Below are 20,488 nucleotides of genomic sequence, written 5' to 3'. Positions count from 1 at the left end.
TTTTATTTAAAATTATCAAAATCATGTAAGATTGTACGTGTAGGCCGGTTTCCAAAAATAACTTTATATATAAAGATAACCGCAAAGGGGAAAATATTATATATGCAGAAACCGAAATAAACATAAGATAGAAAAGAGAGCCCCTAGTTCAATCTAGATGGTAGGAAGTCTCCCATCAGGTCATCTGTTTGTTGTTCCTCAGCCGGTTGAGCCGTTCTTGAAGAAGAACCTCCAGCTCGCGGTTGACCGACCGTGCTGATTGGAACCGCATTGAGAACTCGCTGTCTTGTAGATCGCGGCTCGAGATTCTCTTCGATTTCATCCTCGGTTTGCAGAGCCGGGTTCGGTGGAGTTTCAATAAACGTCTCGGTGATCCTCTCTAGCATCTCGGTGACTTGAACCTTCCTTGAGGGTGTTTTCCTTTTCCGTGTTGCCGGAACCGAAGAGGAGGGAGCCGCCTTGGACTTCTTGTGAGCCTTGGCGTATTCGTCGAGCCTTTGTTTTTCAACGTTTAACCGCTCTGCATCCTTGGCCTCTTGAGCTGCTATGGTCTTTGCGAGTGCTGGATTCCTAGCCGATACATTTCATACACGTTCGGCTAAATCCTCATCAGACAGTCGTGGTGCCTCCTTCTTTTTCCTTGTCTCCTCATCCAGAGCATCTTGAAGTTTCTTAGCCGCCCGGGCGTCTGCCTCCTCAACCGCTTTATCGGCAGCAATCTTGGCATTTATCAGTTCATTCGCCTGTTCGGTGACCGCCTTGAGGTGAGCTTCAAGTTTGTTGTTTCGTTCCTCAAGACTTGCGTTCTTCTTTTCAAGGCTTTCGACCCTGTCATGTGTGGAACCGGCTTCGGTGCTTGACCACCCCAGGTCCTCATCGACCTTTGTAAACCGTTGCTCGGTTTTCCCTTGAAACCGTTCCAAATCATCCACCAGCTTTGAGGACGTATCTTCCAAGTCTACGGTTCGCCTCAGATGAGCGTCGTATAGAACAATGTCGTCACGGTAGTTGGCTTCCATAGCCGTGATCCGGTTATCTGCCTTCACAAGATCATCCCTCGTTGTTTCAGCCATCTTGAATGCCTGAACCGCGACCCTCTTAGCTTTCTTCTTCCATGGCTTAACCGCGTCGTTGACCAACTCTTTAATGAGAGACTTGACTTTTTCTTCGGTGACGGGCGGTTCTGAATTCCCCGGTTGATCGGATTCAAGATTATCGGTTACAGGATGCTCTGTCCTATCGTCGGTTATATCGATAACCGGATCAGCTAGAGGAGACTTACCACCTAGATTCAGACCGTCACCGGTCTCAAGAGTTGGAGAGTGCGTTTGATTTGCTGTTCGCGCACCGCGTCAAGCCTTGCCACTTCGTCGATGAACTCCCCTTTCTTGACCGCAAGGATATCCAACACCAATAGTTGTAGTGGAGCCTTCGGTGTTCCTGGAATGTACCGTTCTGTAAGCTTTCGCATGTGTTCGGTAAGTTTTTGTAGTCGAGCACGCGGTTCCACTATTACATGTCGGTCCAAGGCTTCGCTGGGATCCGTAGCGTTTGTGAGTCTGATAACGTCTTCCTCTATCTCCAAAATCCTTTCAAATCTTTCTCCGGTGGTTAGGTCCGGTAGCACATGTTTGAAAATTTTGTCGCACCGGATCCGGAACCACTCACTGTACACTTGGGATGCCGCATGAGCTTGCAGATCGATTTCCTCCAAAATTCTGCGTACTACGTTTTCGGCTACCTTCTGGATGTTGTTTGTATTGTGGACTTCTTCTTCTTCAGCACCGTCCGCACTGGTATCTTCACGTTCAAGACTGGCCGATTGTTCCTCTTCAACCGGTCCTTTTTCTTTGCCAGACTGATATTCATCGGTGTAATGAGAAGCCGTTCGGTCTGAGCTTGAGGCCGAATCGTCCTCATCTCGCGTTTCAGAGGGTGGATCTGTGAATTCTATCGGTTGTTTATCCTTCTTGCCTCCGGATCTGCCCTTTGCCGGAGCCGGTTTCTTAGTGGCTTATTTCTTTATTCGGCCACCTGTAGAACCGGGGGCCGGCTTCTTCTTTTCTAAGAATTGTCGTGACCGTATGATCTTGCTTGAAGGAAGAATAACACCGGGACCGGTGTTGATGTTGTTGTGGAGCATGATCTTCCCGAGTGGGATGGCATATCCCCATGACCGGGTGGAACCTGGTACCACCATTTCCTTTAGTTGTGGAAAATCTCCTTCGCCTAGTTAACATTTATACCGTTTAGAAGACCGGCAAGCATCTCGATTTTTGCCTTGGTGAGGTTGTCGAAATTTCCACCTCTCGCCTGAACCGACTTGGTGAAGATGTCACAAAGCGGTATGTATTCTGGTCGTAATGTTGATTTCTTTCCGGAGACCTCTACAGGAGTCGCGGTTGCCGAGAGAATCTAGCAAGCCGCCTCGAATGTTTTTCGGTCTAGATCCATCGAAGCGTTGCATCCATCTGTGGGAAGGCGTAGTAACCGGTTAGTTAGATAAGTGATCTGAGTTTTTGCAACTTTTGACCCGGTTAAGAGACTGAAATAGATTTTCATTGAATAACGGTACAGGATAGAAACCGATATATGAATCGGTTTGAAAATATAAAAGGAAAGGAGTACAAAAGAGATAACAAGACAACTTAGGCAATAACCATCCTAGAGAACTTATCCTCCACCTCATCTACATCAAGAATGTTTGAGAATGATGATGGTGTACCCGGTCCAAATTCTGGACGGTACTTGAGAATGAGTCGACTGATGTGAGGAGCGTAGCCGAGACCTCTTTTGGTCAACACCATAGTTTTCAGGTTGTTGAAAATGACCGATGACCAATTTATGGGAGCATAACTCACTATGTAGGTCATCATGTTATACGCCTTTTTGGAGTATCGCTGGTTAGGAGATTGGCAGATTAACGAGTGATTGACAATTTCAAGTAGTAGCTGGATGTGGAACCGAAGACAGGTCTTCGGTCCGTTGTTCTCCACTGGCACCCCGGTTCCTAGGAACAGTCAAGCATAGGATTCCGCAGCGCGGCCCTCCCTGGGCGGGAAGTCCGAAAACCCTTCGGTGGGTAGATTGAACATTTGAGCAAACTCGGCTTCATCCAGCCAGAATGTGTGATCTCTCACCGTTGAAACAATGTAGTTTCCTCTGATGCAAGCACTTCTAAAGAAAGTTTTGACATCCTCAAGGAGTATAGGGCCGGATTCTTCGAGAAAGGTTCGAAGGCCGGTGTCAATGAGAGACTCAAACAGCAGTTCCTTTGTTTCTTGATCATTGATCTCTAAGCATGATTCAAAATCAATGCTTAAGAATTTTGGTAGAGTTCGGCTCGGCATGATTCAAACTTTGCCAAGAGAGAGATGGAGTTCAAGAGATTTTTGATTTGAGATGTGTTAAGTTGATTATGGAATGGCTCTTTATATAGATCCGGTTTTGGAGGGAAAATATCAACATTGAATATCAGTTTTGTCTTATTAGAGAAGAGAATATTTATGTTTCCAAGGTGTGTTGGGAAGAGGCTACTTTTGACCGATTGCAGAGCTCGAGGTATGGATTTAGTTCAAAGGTAACCAAGTTAGTTGGATAGTAATTACTCATGTGGTTGGGAGTTACCTCATTAATTAAAGTTACTTTTCATTAATGACTGATGCAATAACAAGCTGAAAAGTAACCGATTGAAACCGAAGATGACCTAGACTAGACCGAAGAGAACATAGATGAAGCCGAAATGATCATAAAGGAGTAGAGCACAGATACAACCGGTGCGTGCAGCAAAATGACCGGTTGTAGAAAGGAGTTACTTAATATCCGCTGGAGGTGACGACACCGTTGGGGTTGTTTCGGCGGTTCCTCCTCTTCCAAGCCTTCTCAAACCGCTCAAAGAAAGAGTCGGTAACTTCCTTGGTGAGCACTTGAGCTTGGTTCAGACCTTCGCCCGGACAGGTCGGAACTCCAAGCTCCAGAAGCAGACAACTCAGTTGGGGAACGGGGCCAACTATTCGAACGCCAATCATCCAGATTAGGACGTCGAACAGAACCCTTGACCAATTAACTTGTGTACCGGTGGTTATAGCAGCCATCATGTTAAAGGTTGCGGTACAGTAGGTGTTCGTCACATCTCTCCCTAAGATGCTTCGACCGATCACGTCATTGAGGAGCTGATATTCAGCTTTCAACAGTGATTTGGTACCATGGTCATCAACAGATTGGTTAGACCGTGCAAAGGTGAGGGAAATCTCGGCCTTTAAGTCGGCCGGAACATTGAGATCGGTTAGCCCTTGCTTTGGTAGGCTGAAACACCTTGCAAAATCATTTTCGGTGAAGTCAAAGACTATACCTCCCACTTTTGATTGGTTATGAGTATCAAAATGAGGAGTTCCTCTAAAAACCCTGGCATTGTAGAGGAATTCTAGGACAGATTCAGAATAGATGACGTGCTTGTCATCTAGGAAGTACTGAAGACCGGTGTCTTCAAGTGATTTGATCATCTTGAATACATCATAGTGTTCAGTGCTCAGGGCAGATTTGAAGTTCACTTGAAGGATGTTTGGAAACTGAGACATTTTTGTCTTAGTGAGAGAGGGAGTTAGAACTTGTGATTGTTTTGTTTAAGGTTTGCTCAACTTATATATTAGTGGAGGGATGATCTTATTATCCAGTGTGTCACAGGTAATGATATCTATTAACCATAGGATAAAAGGTTTTGCATGAAATAAGCATGTCTATAGCCTGGGTTGTTGGTCATAGGCCTGGACTGTGAAAGATATCATATCTTCACGTCTTTTTAGGTGTTACCATTTTACTCCGAAAAGGTAATTTTTCAGAACAGATAAGTTTAAACACATATAATTATTCCACTTTTGTTTGGAAGCCAAATAATCCGAGATAGACTATTTCCAAACCGGTCAGTTATCAGTTGTTCGTCCCGATGCGGTTATTTGGTGCATGCACTAAATAACCGGTCGGTTTACTCTGACTGATAAACCAGGCGGTTCTTCCATAGATACCTTGGGAAATTTGGAATCCGACAATTTAGGAGGAACTACTGGTTTGTCTGTCCGAACCGATTTCCCTTTTAAGCATCCTTGGGGATGATCTGACTAATATCGGTTAAACCGAGTGTAAGTCTGAATTGAGAAAACTTAGCTTCCTGCAGAGGCTTCGTGAAGATATCGGCTACTTGTTGATCTGTAGGTACGTATTCCAGCCGGATATGTTTCAACATGACATGTTCCCGAATGAAGTGGTGTCTGATGTCAATGTGCTTGGTTCTGGAGTGTAGAACCGGATTGTAGGTGATTGCTATTGCACTTGTGTTATCACAGAAATTGGAGACTCTTCGGCTGTGATACCAAAATCTTTCAGTTGTTGTTGGATCCAAAGAAGTTGTGAACAACAGCTTCCGGCTGCCAGATATTCAGCTTCTGCGGTTGATGTGGCAACTGATGTTTGTTTCTTGATGTGCCATGAAACAAGCCGATCACCTAGGAATTGGCATGTTCCGCTGGTGCTTTTTCTATCAACCTTGCAACCTGCATAGTCTGCATCTGAATAACTTGTTAGGTTAAACAATGAATCCTTTGGATACCACAGACCGACGTCAGGGATTCCCTTAAGGTATTTCAAGATCCTCTTCGCGGCTGTATAGTGAGACTGTTTTGGGTTGGCCTGAAATCTTCCACACACGCCGACCGCAAACAGAATGTCCGGTCTACTTGCTGTCAGGTATAGAAGGGAACCGATGATTCTTCGGTAAGCAGCTAGGTCTACCGCTTGACCCTCATCATCTTTGTCCAATTTGACCGATGAACAAATTGGAGTAGCCGCTGAGGAGCATGTGTCCATCCCAAATTTTTTAAGAGTTCCTTAGTATACTTGGGTTGGCTTATGAAGGTTCCTTCTTCGAGTTGCTTAACCTGAAGACCTAGAAAGAAGCTTAATTCCCCCATCATACTCATTTCAAATTTGTTAGTCATCAGAGTTGAGAATTTATCACACAACTTAGGATCGGTTGATCCGAAGATGATGTCATCTACATAGACTTCTCAAACTTAAAAAGTGTTTTGTCCACTGAACCGATGGTGAAGTCATGGTTCAACAGAAATGCAGTTAGTGTGTCATACCAGGCTCTAGGAGCTTGCTTTAGACCGTATAAAGCTTTGTTTAACCGGTATACATGGTTTGGAAATTCAGCGTTTTTGAAACCGGGTGGTTGCTCAATGTATACCTCTTCACGTAGATCACCATTTAAAAATGCACTTTTAACATCCATTTGAAAAACTTTAAAGTTTTTGAAAGCAGCAAAAGCTAGAAAAATCCTAATAGCTTCAATCCTAACTACAGGGGCAAATGATTCTTCAAAATCGATGCCTTCTTCCTGTTTGTATCATTGTGCCACTAATCTGGCTTTGTTCCTCGTGATCAAACCGTCTTCATTAAGTTTATTTCTAAATACCCATCTTGTTCCTATGACCGGTTGATCTTTTAGTCTAGAGACTAGGTACCAGACTTTATTACTCTCGAACTGGTTTAACTCTTCTTGCATTCCCAAGATCCAATCCGAATCTGGCAATGCTTCATCCACTCTTTTCGGCTCAATCTAGGATATAAAAGCGGAATTGAAGTATTCCTCCAGAATTTGACGCCTAGTTCGAACAGGTTCTGAAGGGTCACCTATAATTTGCTCAGGAGGATGCTTGGTGTTCCTTTTGAAATTCGGTTCAGGAGTGTCTACCAAGTTACCGTTTACTTGATCAAGGCTAGACATATCAGTAGGCTGAACAGGAGTGTCAGACCGACCGATTTCCTCGGTTTAGACCGAAGTGTCAGCTTCCTATCGTGTGACAGCTTGATCCGGCTGGGTTTCATCAATACCCATTTGGTCATGGACAAACCTCCTGAAAACCGGAATTTCATCTTCACCATCAGAATGGATATTGTTATTTTCCAATCTGTTGTGTAGATCAAAGCATGATGCAGTGTTGCTTTCAACTGATTCATCGAAAACAATATGAAGTGATTCCTCCACGGTTGAAGTTCTGTTATTATACACTTTATATGCTTTACTCACTGCTGAGTAACCTAACATGATTCCGGTATCGGTTTTTGCATCAAAAGCAGATAGATAGGTTTTTCCATTTATATGAATGTAGCATTTACAGCCGAAAATCTTAAGGTACTTAAGGTTGGGAACCCTGTTAAAATAAACATCATAAGGTGTTTTGTTGTGAAACTTGTTGATTAAAGACCGGTTTTGTATGTAGCATGTAGTATTAATAGCCTCAGCCCAGAATTTCTGAGCAATGCCCGAATCAACTATCATGGACCGTGCGGCTTCCTTGAGAGTTCGATTTCTTCTCTCGGCCAGGCCATTTTGTTGAGGAGTCCTAGCACTAGACAACTCGTGTCTAATACCGGATTCATCAAGAAATGCAGTTAAAGTACTGTTTGTAAATTCGGTTCCTCTATCACTTCTAATAATATTGATGCGTGTTGATTTTTCATTTTGCAAACGTTTAAGCAGTGTGATCAAATTTGATGCGGTTTCACGTTTGGATAGTAGAAATATTACCCATGTGTACCTAGAGTAATCATCAATAACTACCTGTTAGATAAATTCAGACCGGTTCAAATAAACCTAACTTAAACAAACTTCCCATGCAGGAACAAGGAACCGGACCGGATGAACAAGAGAACCAACTAAAGAAACCTAACCGGTCAAGCTACCAAACCGATCAAGAGTATTCGGAACGTGACCGCACAAAGGAAGGATCGGCCAAAGCTCAAAACCGGAACCATCAAACAGCCGATCATCCACAAGACAAGAATAACCGGAAGAAGTCCGGTTACATCACTACCAAAGACATTCGGCCAAGTCAAATGACCGACCAGTACAAGAAGACATTTTGGGTATCTGTTGAGAATGATACCAAAGGAACAGACTGAATTCTTCCATATCCATGCAAGTCTGAGGAAAGACTGTAGGCTGCAGAAAACAGTACTACCGGATCCTTCTACTTCGGGATAAGCCAGAAAGGAAATCTTCAAAGTACAGACAACTGTCCAAACAGACAGTGCCTATATCAAGTAAAAGACAAACCCGGCAGGTTTGTCTTACACACTGAATGAACAGACCGCCAGGTCTGAGACATAATGCCAGGTCTGAGATTGACCATCAGGTCTGAGGAGACGACCGCAGGCCTGAACCTCTGAGACACTGAATCACTGCACCTCTGATCAGCCAATCAGATTCAAGGCAGTGAAATATGACCGTTGGCATATTTCACCTATAAAAGGAGGCAGTTGCAGAAGAGTAAATGTGGGACAATGAGAGACTTAAGATATTAAGAGACAACTGTGATATTGAGAGCATTTAATACAAGTGATAAAGTGTGCTGTTCTAGAAAGCCTAAGTGTTGAAAGTTAAAGTGTATGCTACAATTTCGGTGTAAATTGTAAGTGTGTTATCGAGCAGGAAATAAGTCTCGATCGGCTTGTACTTGTATTCCTTAGTGAATATCCTTCTCGCGGTTTTGAGAGGAAGGGGTGACGTAGGAGTTTTATCTCCGAACATCCATAAAATCTGTTGTGTTATTTACTTTCTGCCGGCTTCATCATATAACAGACTAACTTAACCATACCGCTCCAAACCGACTTTACACTAACCATACCGAATATCCAGATTACCGAAACCGACCCACCATCTCCAAATCTCCATCATCCGAAACCGACTGTGCCTATCACACAAGCGTGCCACTTTAACCTGAAAGCAAACCTCTTCCGCGCTTGAACCTAGTTCAAGGGTTTGTGACAGGTTGTGTAGTATTGAAACCCCGGTGTTAATCTCTAACCGGATTAATCACCACCCTACGAGTGAGAACCGCTAACCGGTCCAACCCCCGGTCCACCAGCGGCGACCTAGATCCTAACAATTGGTATCAGAGTAGTTAGTTTCAATACTCAAGCAAACATGTATCAGGATAGGCCTCCAATGCTAGAGGGTGATGACTTTGCCAACTGGAAGGAACGCATGCACCTGCACCTAGTCACCTTGGATGATGAAATGGAATCCATTCTGACCGAAGGACCGATATTCATTGATAAAGATAGAAAAGAATGGACGGCTGAAGATAGGAGAAGGAACAATCTGGACAACCATGCAAGAAACCGGATCTCCAACAGCGTAGACAGAAACACATATTGCAATATCAGAGATTGCAAAACCGCGAAGGAGACATGGAACACGGTCATCCAGATCTTTGAAGGAAATGAAAGAACAAGGGAGAACAAAATAATGATGGCCACACAGAAGTTTGAAAGCATCAAAATGAAACCAGGAGAAACTATGAAGGAATACAGTGACCGGTTCACTGGTGTGTTAGATGAACTAGCAACTCTGGGCAAGAAGTATGAGAACAAAGAGGTAGTTATGAAGGCTTTGAGATCTCTTCCAAGTGCCTAGGATATAAAGACAATGGTGATGAGGGAATCAAAGAGCCTACGTAAGATGAAACTATACGACGTATTCGAAGATCTAAAGGCATACGAATTCGAGATGAGATCCAGAACCGAAGAGGAAGTCTCGGCCTCAACGTCAACCAGAGCACTAATCACATCTACAGAACCGGCTGCACCTGCTCCTACTCCTGCACCGATACCGGTTCCTGCACCCGCACCGATCAGAACCGCCGAACAGTTCACTGAGGATGCCATGGCAATGCTTGCACAGAAGTTTGGGAGGTTCATGAAAAGGAGCCAACCGACAAACAACTACTATGGTGACAAATCCAATATAAGATGCTATAACTGTAACTGTTTGGGACACTTTAAGTGGGAATGCAGGAAACCAAGGAGGGATACCCAGAAACCGGACTATCAAAATGACAGAAACAATTATCAACAAGCCGGTGAAGGAAGTGAGGTACCGAAAGCACTGATAGCCGACGATGGAGGAAGTCTATGGGCTCGCAGTGACAGCGACGATGAACTCACGTGCCTCATGGCCAATGAGGAACAGGTATTTGACTCTCCTTGTGAGGAATTTACTAAAGATGAGTTATACAATGCATTGAATGACATGGTAGAAGAATATAAGAATCTATTGACCATGTTACCTAAGCACCTCAACATCAGAACCGATCCCATAGTACCTATTCCAATAGAACCAGAGGTACCCATCATAACCGAACCGGAAGTCATACAACCTGATGATACCCACACCCTAGAAACCGAGTTAGATCCTAAGATCGAACAACCTAGTGAACCGACTAGAGAACTAACCGAGGAAGAGAATGCCCGATTTCAATATCAAATGGCCGCCTATAAGAGATCTAGCGATATAGTAAAGAATATGAATAAACACTATAGGCATCCTCGTTGTAAGCGTGGTCTTGGATACATAGGGAATAGCTCTAAAGACCGAAAACCCATAGAGAAAGCAAGGCTTACAAAAGGAAACCTCCCCTTTATAAAATTTCTTAAGAGCACCTGTACAGCTGAAGAAGAGGAAACCGCATATTATAGGGAAGAGAAGCTAAAATACGATTATGTTGGCCCAACCGATTCATGGCTTGACCTTGAGAAAAGAAAAGCCGAAATCCTCAAATATAAGAAAGATTTCCCTGAACCGCGTAGGTCAAACTATAGATCACCGAATCAAAGACCATCACCATTTAGGACATTTGAAGGAAAACCGAAATACACCAGACCAAGTGTCAAAAGGACAGTTAAAACCCTAGCAAAGAAGACCGTCCGGTTTATCAAAATTTGGGTACCTAAGGGACTAACCGCATGCGGACCCAAGTAAATGTGGGTACCAAACAGTTGTAAATATGTACATTTTGCAGGATCCAAAGAAACGGCTAGGAAACTCCGAATGGTTCTTGGACAGCGGTTGCTCCAGGCACATGACCGGAAACAGCAACTTGCTAACCGACATTAGATCAGTAACCGGTGCTCTAATTACCTTCGGTGACAACTCAAAAGGTAAAACTGTGGGCAAGGGTAAGATTGTCCATGGTAATCTAACTATTGACAATGTACTTTTAGTTGAAAACCTACGTTTTAATCTACTTAGCATTAGTCAGATGTGTGATGCTGGATACACGGTAGAATTCCTTAAACATGCATGCTTAGTTAAGAATTCTCAAGGTATTGTACTACTAACCGGAAATAGGATATGTAACATCTATAAGGTAGATTGGAAAACTAGAATAGAATATCCTATATGCATGATAGCTAAGACTGATCAAACCTGGCTATGGCACAAGAGACTAAACCATCTAAACATGAAAACCTTAAACTACATTCGTGGTAAAAAGCTAGTTGAAGGTATTCTTGATATAGTATTTAACCAGGATAAGGTCTGTTCAGCATGCCAAATGGGTAAACAAACTAGGTCATCTTTTAAGAGTAAAGGAAATATTCAATCTAGCCGATGTCTAGATCTTCTTCACATGGATTTATTTGGACCGATTCAGGTCATTAGCCTAGGAGGTATGCTCTATACCATGGTAGTTATTGATGATTATTCTAGATATACATGGGTAATATTTCTACCATCTAAACGTGAAACTGTATCAAACCTGATCACACTCCTTAAGCGTTTGCAAAATGAAAAATCAACTCGTATTAATAACATTCGAAGTGATCGAGGTACCGAATTTACCAATAGTACATTAACTGCATATCTTGATGAATCCTGCATTAGACACGAGTTGTCTAGTGCTAGGACTCCTCAACAAAATGGCCTGGCCGAGAGAAGAAACCGGACTCTCAAGGAAGCCGCACGGTCCATGATAGCCGACTCCGGCATTGCTCAGAAATTTTGGGCTGAGGCTATCAACACTGCATGCCATACACAAAACCGGTCTTTGATAAACAGATTTCACAACAAAACACCGTATGAGGTTTATTTTAACAGAGTTCCTAAACTCAAGTATCTCAGGATTTTCGGTTGTAAATGCTATATTCATATAAATGGTAAAACTCAACTCACCGCTTTTAATGCAAAGACCGATACCGGCATCATGCTAGGATACTCGGCAGTAAGTAAAGCATATAGAGTATATAATCATAGAACTGCAACCATGGAGGAAACAATTCACGTTGTTTTCGATGAATCGGTTGAAAGCAATACTGCTTCATGCTTTGATCTACACAACAGATTGGAAAATAACGATATTCATTCTGATAGTGAAGATGAGACTCCGGTCTTCAGGCGGTTTGTCCATGACCAAATGGGTAATATTGATACCCAACCGGATCAAGCTGTTCTACAACAGGAAGCTGACACTTCGGTCCAATCCGAAGGAGTCGGTCGGTCTGACAATCTCGTTCAGCCTACCGACATGTCTAGCCTTGGTCAAGTTACCGGTAATTTGGTAGACATCCCTGAACTGAATCTCAGAAGAAACGGTAAACATCCTCCTGAGCAAATTATAGGTGACCCTTCAGAACCTGTTCGAACTAGGAGTCAACTTCTGGAAGGATATTTTAACTCAGCTTTCATATCCCAGATTGAACCGAAAAGAATAGATGAAGCACTGTCAGATCCGGATTGGATCTTGGGAATGCAAGAAGAGCTAAACCAGTTCGAGAGTAGTAAAGTCTGGTACTTAGTTCCTAGACCGAAAGATCAATCGGTTATAGGAACAAGATGGGTATTCAGAAACAAACTCAATGAGGACGGTTTGGTCACGAGGAACAAAGCCAGATTAGTGGCTCAAGGTTACAAACAGGAAGAAGGCATTGATTTTGAAGAGTCATTTGCTCCTGTAGCCAGGATTGAAGCCATTAGGATTTTTCTTGCATTTGCTGCTTTCAAAAACTTCAAAGTTTTTCAAATGGATGTTAAAAGTGCATTTCTGAACGGTGACCTACGTGAAGAGGTGTATGTTGAACAGCCACCCGGTTTCAAAAATGTTGCATTTCCAAACCATGTATACCGGCTGAACAAAGCTTTATACGGTCTAAAGCAAGCACCTAGAGCCTGGTATGATACACTAACCGCATTTCTATTAGAGCATGATTTCACCATCGGTTCGGTGGATAAGACATTGTTCAAATTTGAAAAGAAGGAACATATCCTACTTGTTCAAATCTATGTAGATGATATCATTTTTGGCTCAACCGATCCTAAATTATGTGATAAGTTTTCAAAAATGATGACTGACAAGTTTGAAATGAGTATGATGGGAGAATTAAGTTTCTTCCTAGGTCTTCAGGTTAAACAACTCAAGGAAGGAACATTCATCAGTCAACCTAAATATACCAAGGAGCTGCTAAAGAAATTCGGTATGGACACCTGCTCCTCGGCGGCCACTCCAATGAGCTCATCCATTAAACTGGACAAAGATGATGAAGGCCAATCGGTAGACCAGATTGCATACCGGGGCATGATCGGTTCCCTACTGTACCTGACAGCAAGTAGACCGGACATCCTGTTTGCAGTTGGTGTTTGTGGGAGATTCCAAGCAAATCCAAAGCAATCCCATTACACAGCCGCAAAGAGGATATTGAAGTATCTAAAGGGCACACCTGATGTCGGTCTATGGTATCCAAAGGACTCGTCCTTCAATCTAACAAGTTATTTAGATGCAGACTATGCAGGGTGTAAGATTGACAGAAAGAGCACCAGCGGAACATGTCAGTTCCTTGGTGACCGGCTCGTTTCATGGCATAGCAAGAAGCAGACATCTGTGGCCACATCCACTGCAGAAGCTGAATACTTGGCGGCCGGAAGTTGCTGTTCTCAACTCCTTTGGATCCAACAGCAGCTGAAGAACTTCGGTATCATAACCGAAGAGTCCCCGATTTTCTGTGACAACACGAGTGCCATAGCGATTACCTACAATCCGGTTCTCCACTCCAGAACCAAGCACATCGACATAAGGCATCACTTCATTCAGGAGCATGTCACGCTGAAGCATATCCGGCTGGAATACGTACCGACCGATCAACAAGTAGCCGATATCTTCACAAAGCCGCTACAGGAAGCTAAGTTTTCTCAATTCAGGCTTACTCTCGGCTTAACCGACATTAGCCAAATCCTTCCAAAGGATGCTTAAAGGGAAATAGGTTCGGACAGACAAAACTGGTAATTCTTCCTAAACTGTTGAACTTCGAATCTTCAGGGTGTCTGTGGAAGAACTGCCCAGTCTATCAGATAGAGCAAACCGACCGACTACTTGGTGGAAACACTAAATAACCGCATCGGGATGAACAACTGATACCTGACCGGTTTGGAAGTAGGTCATTCTAGATTATTTGAATTTCACACAGAAGTGGAACAACTATCAATGCTTGTAGATATCTGTTCTGAAACATTGCCTTTTCAAAGTAACATGGTCGCGCCTAAAAAGACGTGAAGATCTTTTGATATCTTTCACAGTCCAGGCCTATGACCAACACCTAGACTGCAAACATGCCTATTTCATGCAATATCCATTATCCTGCAGTTAATACATGTCATCCCATTTAATGCCTGGACAATAGGATAGCCCCTAAACTAGTATTTAAGTGAAGCAAAAGTTCACCACAACACTCAAACATTCACAAGACAACACATCATCTCACTAAGGCAACCTAACCATGTCTCAATTCCCAAACATTCTTCAAGTCGATTTTGAATCCTGCTCTAGTACCGAACACTATGAGGTGTATCGGATGATCAAGAAAATGGAAGATACTGGCCTCCAGTATTTTCTGGATGACAAGCAAACTATCTACCCTGAATCCGTCTTGGAATTTTACTATAATGTCAGGGTATTCCGGGGCACACCCCACTTTGATACCCACATCCAATCAAAGGTTGGGGGTATAATCTTCGATTTCACCGAGCAGGACTTTGCTCGCTGCTTCGGTCTGCCTAAACAAGGGATCACAGATCTCAACCCTCCGGCCGATATTAAGGCTGAGGTCTCCCTCTCCTTTGCCCGGTCGGATGAGCCTGTTGATGATCATGGCTCTAAGTCTCTCTTGAGGGCTGAGTATCAGCTCCTCAACGATGTAATAGGAAGGGGCATCTTTGGAAGAGATGTCACAAACACCTATTGCGCGGCAAATTTCAACATGATGGCGGCCATCATCACCAGCACGCCGGTCAACTGGTCCCGGGTGTTATTCGACACCCTAATCTGGATGGTCAGCATCCGATCGGTCGGTCTCATTCCTCAGATAAGCAGCCTTCTGGTGGAACTTGGTGTTCTAACCTGTCCTGGCGAGGGTTTGAACCAGGCCCAGGTGTTAACCAGAGAGACAACCGATTCATTTTATGATCGGTTTGAGAGAGCCTGGAGGAGGAGAAACTTCAATCCCCCCCGTGAAGCCAATCGCCGCGCATCTTAAGTCACTCCTTCTTGCACCCGGTCGTTTTGCTTCATGCACCGGGTGTATTCCTGTCCAACTCAAGTTTGATCATATCGGCTTCATCCATGTCCCTTTCGGCTTTATTTGTGCCTTTCTTGACTTCATGTTTTCTTCATCGTTCCTGTACGCCATTTTCGGCATTGTCTCTACCATTTTCGGTTTCTATCTAATTAATATCGGTTATGTGTTAAATGCATTTAATGAGATAATCCTAATTAATGAGATAACTCCCAACCACCCGCACATTTAATATCCAACCGAACTGGTTACTTCCCAACTAACATTTACCTAGGGCCTTGCAATTTGCCACTTCCCCATGCGCCTTGAAAAGGTAAAGATTCCTTTCCTTAATAAAACAAAACTGACCATCAATGCTCAGATTTTCCCTCCAAAACCGATCCTATATAAGAAGCCATCCTCTCCTCATTTTATCACATCCGAAAGTACAAAAATCACTTTTCTTCTTCTTGAATCCGATTTTTCTCTCTCTATACCGAAACCATGCCGAGCAGAACTCTGGGAAATTTTCTTTGCATCGATTTCGACTCTTGCACGGACATAAGGGATTGCACTACTAAGCAGAAATTCATGTATGACTCCCTTGCTGAAACCGGTCTTCAACCGTTCCTTGAAGAGGCCGGTCTCATTCTTATAGATGATGTTAAGGCCTTCTTTCGAAGCGCCTGCATCAGGGAGAAGTACATCGTCTCTACTGTCAGAGACCACACGTTCTGGATCGACGAGGTTGAATTTGCCTCACTATTCGGTCTACCCACTAAAGGTTTCTCTGACTTTCCGACTATTCAGGACCGTGCGGGATCTGAAACCGCACAATACATGTCGGCCACCCCCTCTCCAGTGGAACACTTTGGGCCAAAAACCCAACTTGATAGTCACGGTCAGCTACTGCTCGAAATCGTGACCCGGTCAATTCTGTGTCAGTCACCTAATCAACGGTATTCCAAGAATACCTACAACCTCATGACCAACATTCTTTGTAAATCGGCCATCAACTGGTCATCGGTCATATGAGAAAACTTAAAGAATATGGTGCTGACCAAGAAAGGTCTCGGGTATGCACCGCATATCAGCAAGCTGATTCTTGGGTACCGACCAGAGTTCGGACCGGGCACACCGGCTTCCTCTTCAAACATCCTCAACAGTGATTCGGCAAGAGAACGACTCTGGAGAATGTCTTTTGAATAGGCTATACTTCACATTGTTTCTGTATGCCTATTTTTGTACCGAATTTTATAATCGGTTTTCTTCATCTGCTATTTCTTGAATTCCATTATCATTTCAGTTTAAATGACCGTGTCTTCTTAATTCTTTGAACATTTATCTAAGTAACCGGTTCACATCTTCAACCTATAACCGCGTTCTTATCTGGTCTTATAAAATCTGCTTAAAACTGTTAACACTCTGATCAATCAAAATGTCTGGTTAGATTTAGAAACCGCTAAATCATTCGGCTTCAAAGAAAAGAATGCGTCACCCATGACATAAGCAAAGGATTTTGGAGGGAAATCTCCCGCCCAAAATTGCCGCCCCAGTTTTCGCTTTACCGCCCACAGTTTGGCGTCTTTTCATTTTGGAGGGAAAATTCCCGCCCATTAATGATGGGACGGTTGGGCTTCCAAACCGCGTCTATAAAAGGGACATTCGGTCATTTTCTTTCATTCTCACGCGAATTCACTTTCTCTTTCTAAGCTTTCTAAACTCTTTGAAGCGGTTTTCTCTCATTCTCAAACTCCTTAACATGGGTCGTGATTCGGCATTGTTCAAACTCTACTCTCAGGTGGATTTCGAGGAAATCCGGCTGAATGGCACGACCGAGGCAAAGGAAGTTATTGACCGGCTAGTTAAAATCGGTCTGGGTTATTTCCTCGACGGTCCCCATATTATATACAAAGATGCGGTCGAAGAATTCTTCAACACCGCAACCATCGCCTACGACAAGATCATCGCGACGGTTTGCGGTTCCCAAATCGAGCTCACCGAAACATTAGTGGCCGAAAGCCTGCGTCTTCCAACTTCCGGCCAGGACGCAACGGCAGAAATAGACCAGAACACCTTTGACTCGGCCTGCTACATTCTATCGGCAACCACTGCGCCGGTCAAAACATCCGGGAGCAAGCAAATGCTAAAGCCGGAGTATATCCCGATATGTGACATTTTCACAAGGGCGATCCTAGCAAGGGGAGGAAACCTCAACAATCTCACAAGGGACAAAATCAAGATGCTAATCGGTCTGTTGGAGGGTAAAGAGGTCAACTAGGCAAGATCAGTGTTCAGCAACCTCATGGACATGGTGAAACCGGACTCAACCCGGTCGTGGGGATACGCCGTGCCCCTCGGTAAGATCTTCCTTCACTTGAATCTCAACATCGGTCCCGGTGTTGCGGTAGCAAAACGGTGCCTCATCAGATCGAGGCAATTCCTTAAAAGAACGCAGCCGGCCTCCAGTTCCACAGGTGGCCGAGAGAAGACAGCCGCAAAGAAAGATGCCCCGGCCAAAGCAAAGACCGGAGGAAAAGGCAAAGAAAAGATAACCTTCCAAGATCCACCACAACAAACAGAAGATGAGGAGTGGGCCTCTGGGGAAACCGACACGGAGAGGACCGATGATAGAACGGTCAATGACGACGATCATTCGGTTCGGAGTCCAAACGATGCCGAACCAAACACCAATCCTGAGACCACCGAGGGTGAAGAAGGGGTTGATATAGAAGTCAATGATGAAGGCTACAACACGGAGAAGGAGGAGGCCGAAGAGGCAGAAGCCGATAGGTTAGCCCAGAAAATCTTTCAGGGCATTGACAAGCGAGGCGAGGACGTTGTAGAGCTATACTTGGAGTGGCATGAGCACCGGTTCAGTACAACATATAAAGAAATCCTACCGGGCTTCACGCAAAAGGAATGCATCGACAGATTGGAGGAAGTAGAGGACCTGATGTTGCGCCTCACAAAATCCAACACAATTCAAGAGGTACAAAGCCGAACCTGTCTCCTGATACCGAGGATCCAACTTCGGAAACTAAGAAAGCGCATCCGGAAAATTAAGGAAGAGTACATCGAGACGGGATCGGTGGACACCGTAGCGCCGCAGGTGTTAACAAGGCTTGCAAAAGGCAAAATGGAAATACTTCAAGAAATCGAGCGGCTGGAAGCGATATGCAACCGAAAGCAAGTACCGGTCTATACTGCTCCGGTAATCGAAAAATTTCCAGTTAACTGTCCAACACCTCCAAGGGAGGTTGAGGTACCGATATTAGAGGTACCGATCTTGGAGGTTGAGGTACCGATCTTGGAGGTTGAGGTACCGATCTTGGAGGATGCGGCACAATTAGAACTTCCAAGGGAGGATGCGGCACCAATAAATTCCAGTGAGAGAGCCGATCCAGATCCCACCGAGCACTCGCCTCCCCCACCACCGGAAGTCACCGTTTCAGACCCTCCTAAAGAATGGGCTGCTAAAGAATGGGTTGAGGACCGACTTCAAAAGTTTGACGCATCCATATCGGAACGGATCGATGACCGCGTACAAGAACACGACGTGTCCAAGCTTCAACCATTCAAGGATAGATGCAACAGCATAATTGATTCGGCCCTGAAGTTCACCGACGTGACAAAGCTGCTTCTGGATCAACATCAAGCACGTCTCTCAGAACTCGGCACCGGACTGTGGGAAGAGGCCGGTGAGCGCGACAAATGGGCTCAGCGAACCGCAACTCTGGAGGTTGTGACCTCCGACTTAAAGAAAGACTTCGAACGGGTCGACACGACAATTAACCGGGTCTCAGAACTCGAAAAGACAAACGAGAATCTCGTGGCCGAAGTAAAGGCACTTACCGAACAGATGGCCGAAATTCTAAAGGCTAAGGAGAACGCGGACGCCGCGGCTATAGAGGTTGATGCTCAAGTGGCTAAAAGGGTCCAGGATGCGCTGGATGCCGAAGTTAGCAAAGATAAAGAGGCACCGCGCCCAACTCAGCCGACCGAAGCGGAAGTAGAAGCCGCACGAATTAAAAAGGCTGGGGCCATATTCCCAGGGTTTGCTGAGAAAGTAGCCTCTCAAGCTGCGGAGGATGCCGCACGGTTCGAAAGGGAAGCACGGAGGCTGAAAGGCTATGCAAAGGAAAACGAGAAGAAGAAGGCAGCCGCCTCCGTTTCAGCACCGAAAAAGAGAAAGAGGGAGGCCCCTAAGAAAGTTCGGATAACCGAGATGCTCCAAAAGGTCTTTAAACCGGTCATTACGGGTACATCGCAGCAGGCCGACCAAGTCGAGGATGAAGTCGAAGAACAACTGCGGTCCCGATCTAATAGGCGACGATCTTCCGAACAGACCGGGCAACAGCAACCGAAGAAAAAGAAGAGCGCCTATGACTTCACGGACTCTGAATAGGGACTATCCTTCTTTTTCTTATTGGCCTTAGTATTTCTATATATTTTGTCTTTTCCGGTCATCTATATATAAATATATAAAGTTATTTTTGAATCCGGCCTTATTTTGCATTTCTACTTAGTTTTGATAATTTTAAATAAAATAATCAAAAAGGGAGAAATTGTTAGATAAAAGATAAAAACTCTTCCAAAACTTTTCTCTCAAAATTTTTCGAAAATTCTCTAAGTCTTTTTCAAAAACCGGACAAACAAAACAACCGGCCTACGGTTGCAAACTTACATGATTTTGATAATTTTAAATAAAATAATCAAAAAGGGAGAAATTGTTAGATAAATTCAGACCGGTTCAAATAAACCTAACTTAAACAAACTTCCCATGCAGGAACAAGGAACCGGACCGGATGAACAAGAGAACCAACTAAAGAAACCTAACCGGTCAAGCTACCAAACCGATCAAGAGTATTCGGAACGTGACCGCACAAAGGAAGGATCGGCCAAAGCTCAAAACCGGAACCATCAAACAGCCGATCATCCACAAGACAAGAATAACCGGAAGAAGTCCGGTTACATCACTACCAAAGACATTCGGCCAAGTCAAATGACCGACCAGTACAAGAAGACATTTTGGGTATCTGTTGAGAATGATACCAAAGGAACAGACTGAATTCTTCCATATCCATGCAAGTCTGAGGAAAGACTGTAG

This window comes from Impatiens glandulifera, chromosome 9 (assembly GCF_907164915.1).
Source record: "Impatiens glandulifera chromosome 9, dImpGla2.1, whole genome shotgun sequence".
In the NCBI taxonomy this organism is placed as follows: domain Eukaryota; kingdom Viridiplantae; phylum Streptophyta; class Magnoliopsida; order Ericales; family Balsaminaceae; genus Impatiens; species Impatiens glandulifera.
This window is presented reverse-complemented; position numbering follows the sequence as displayed.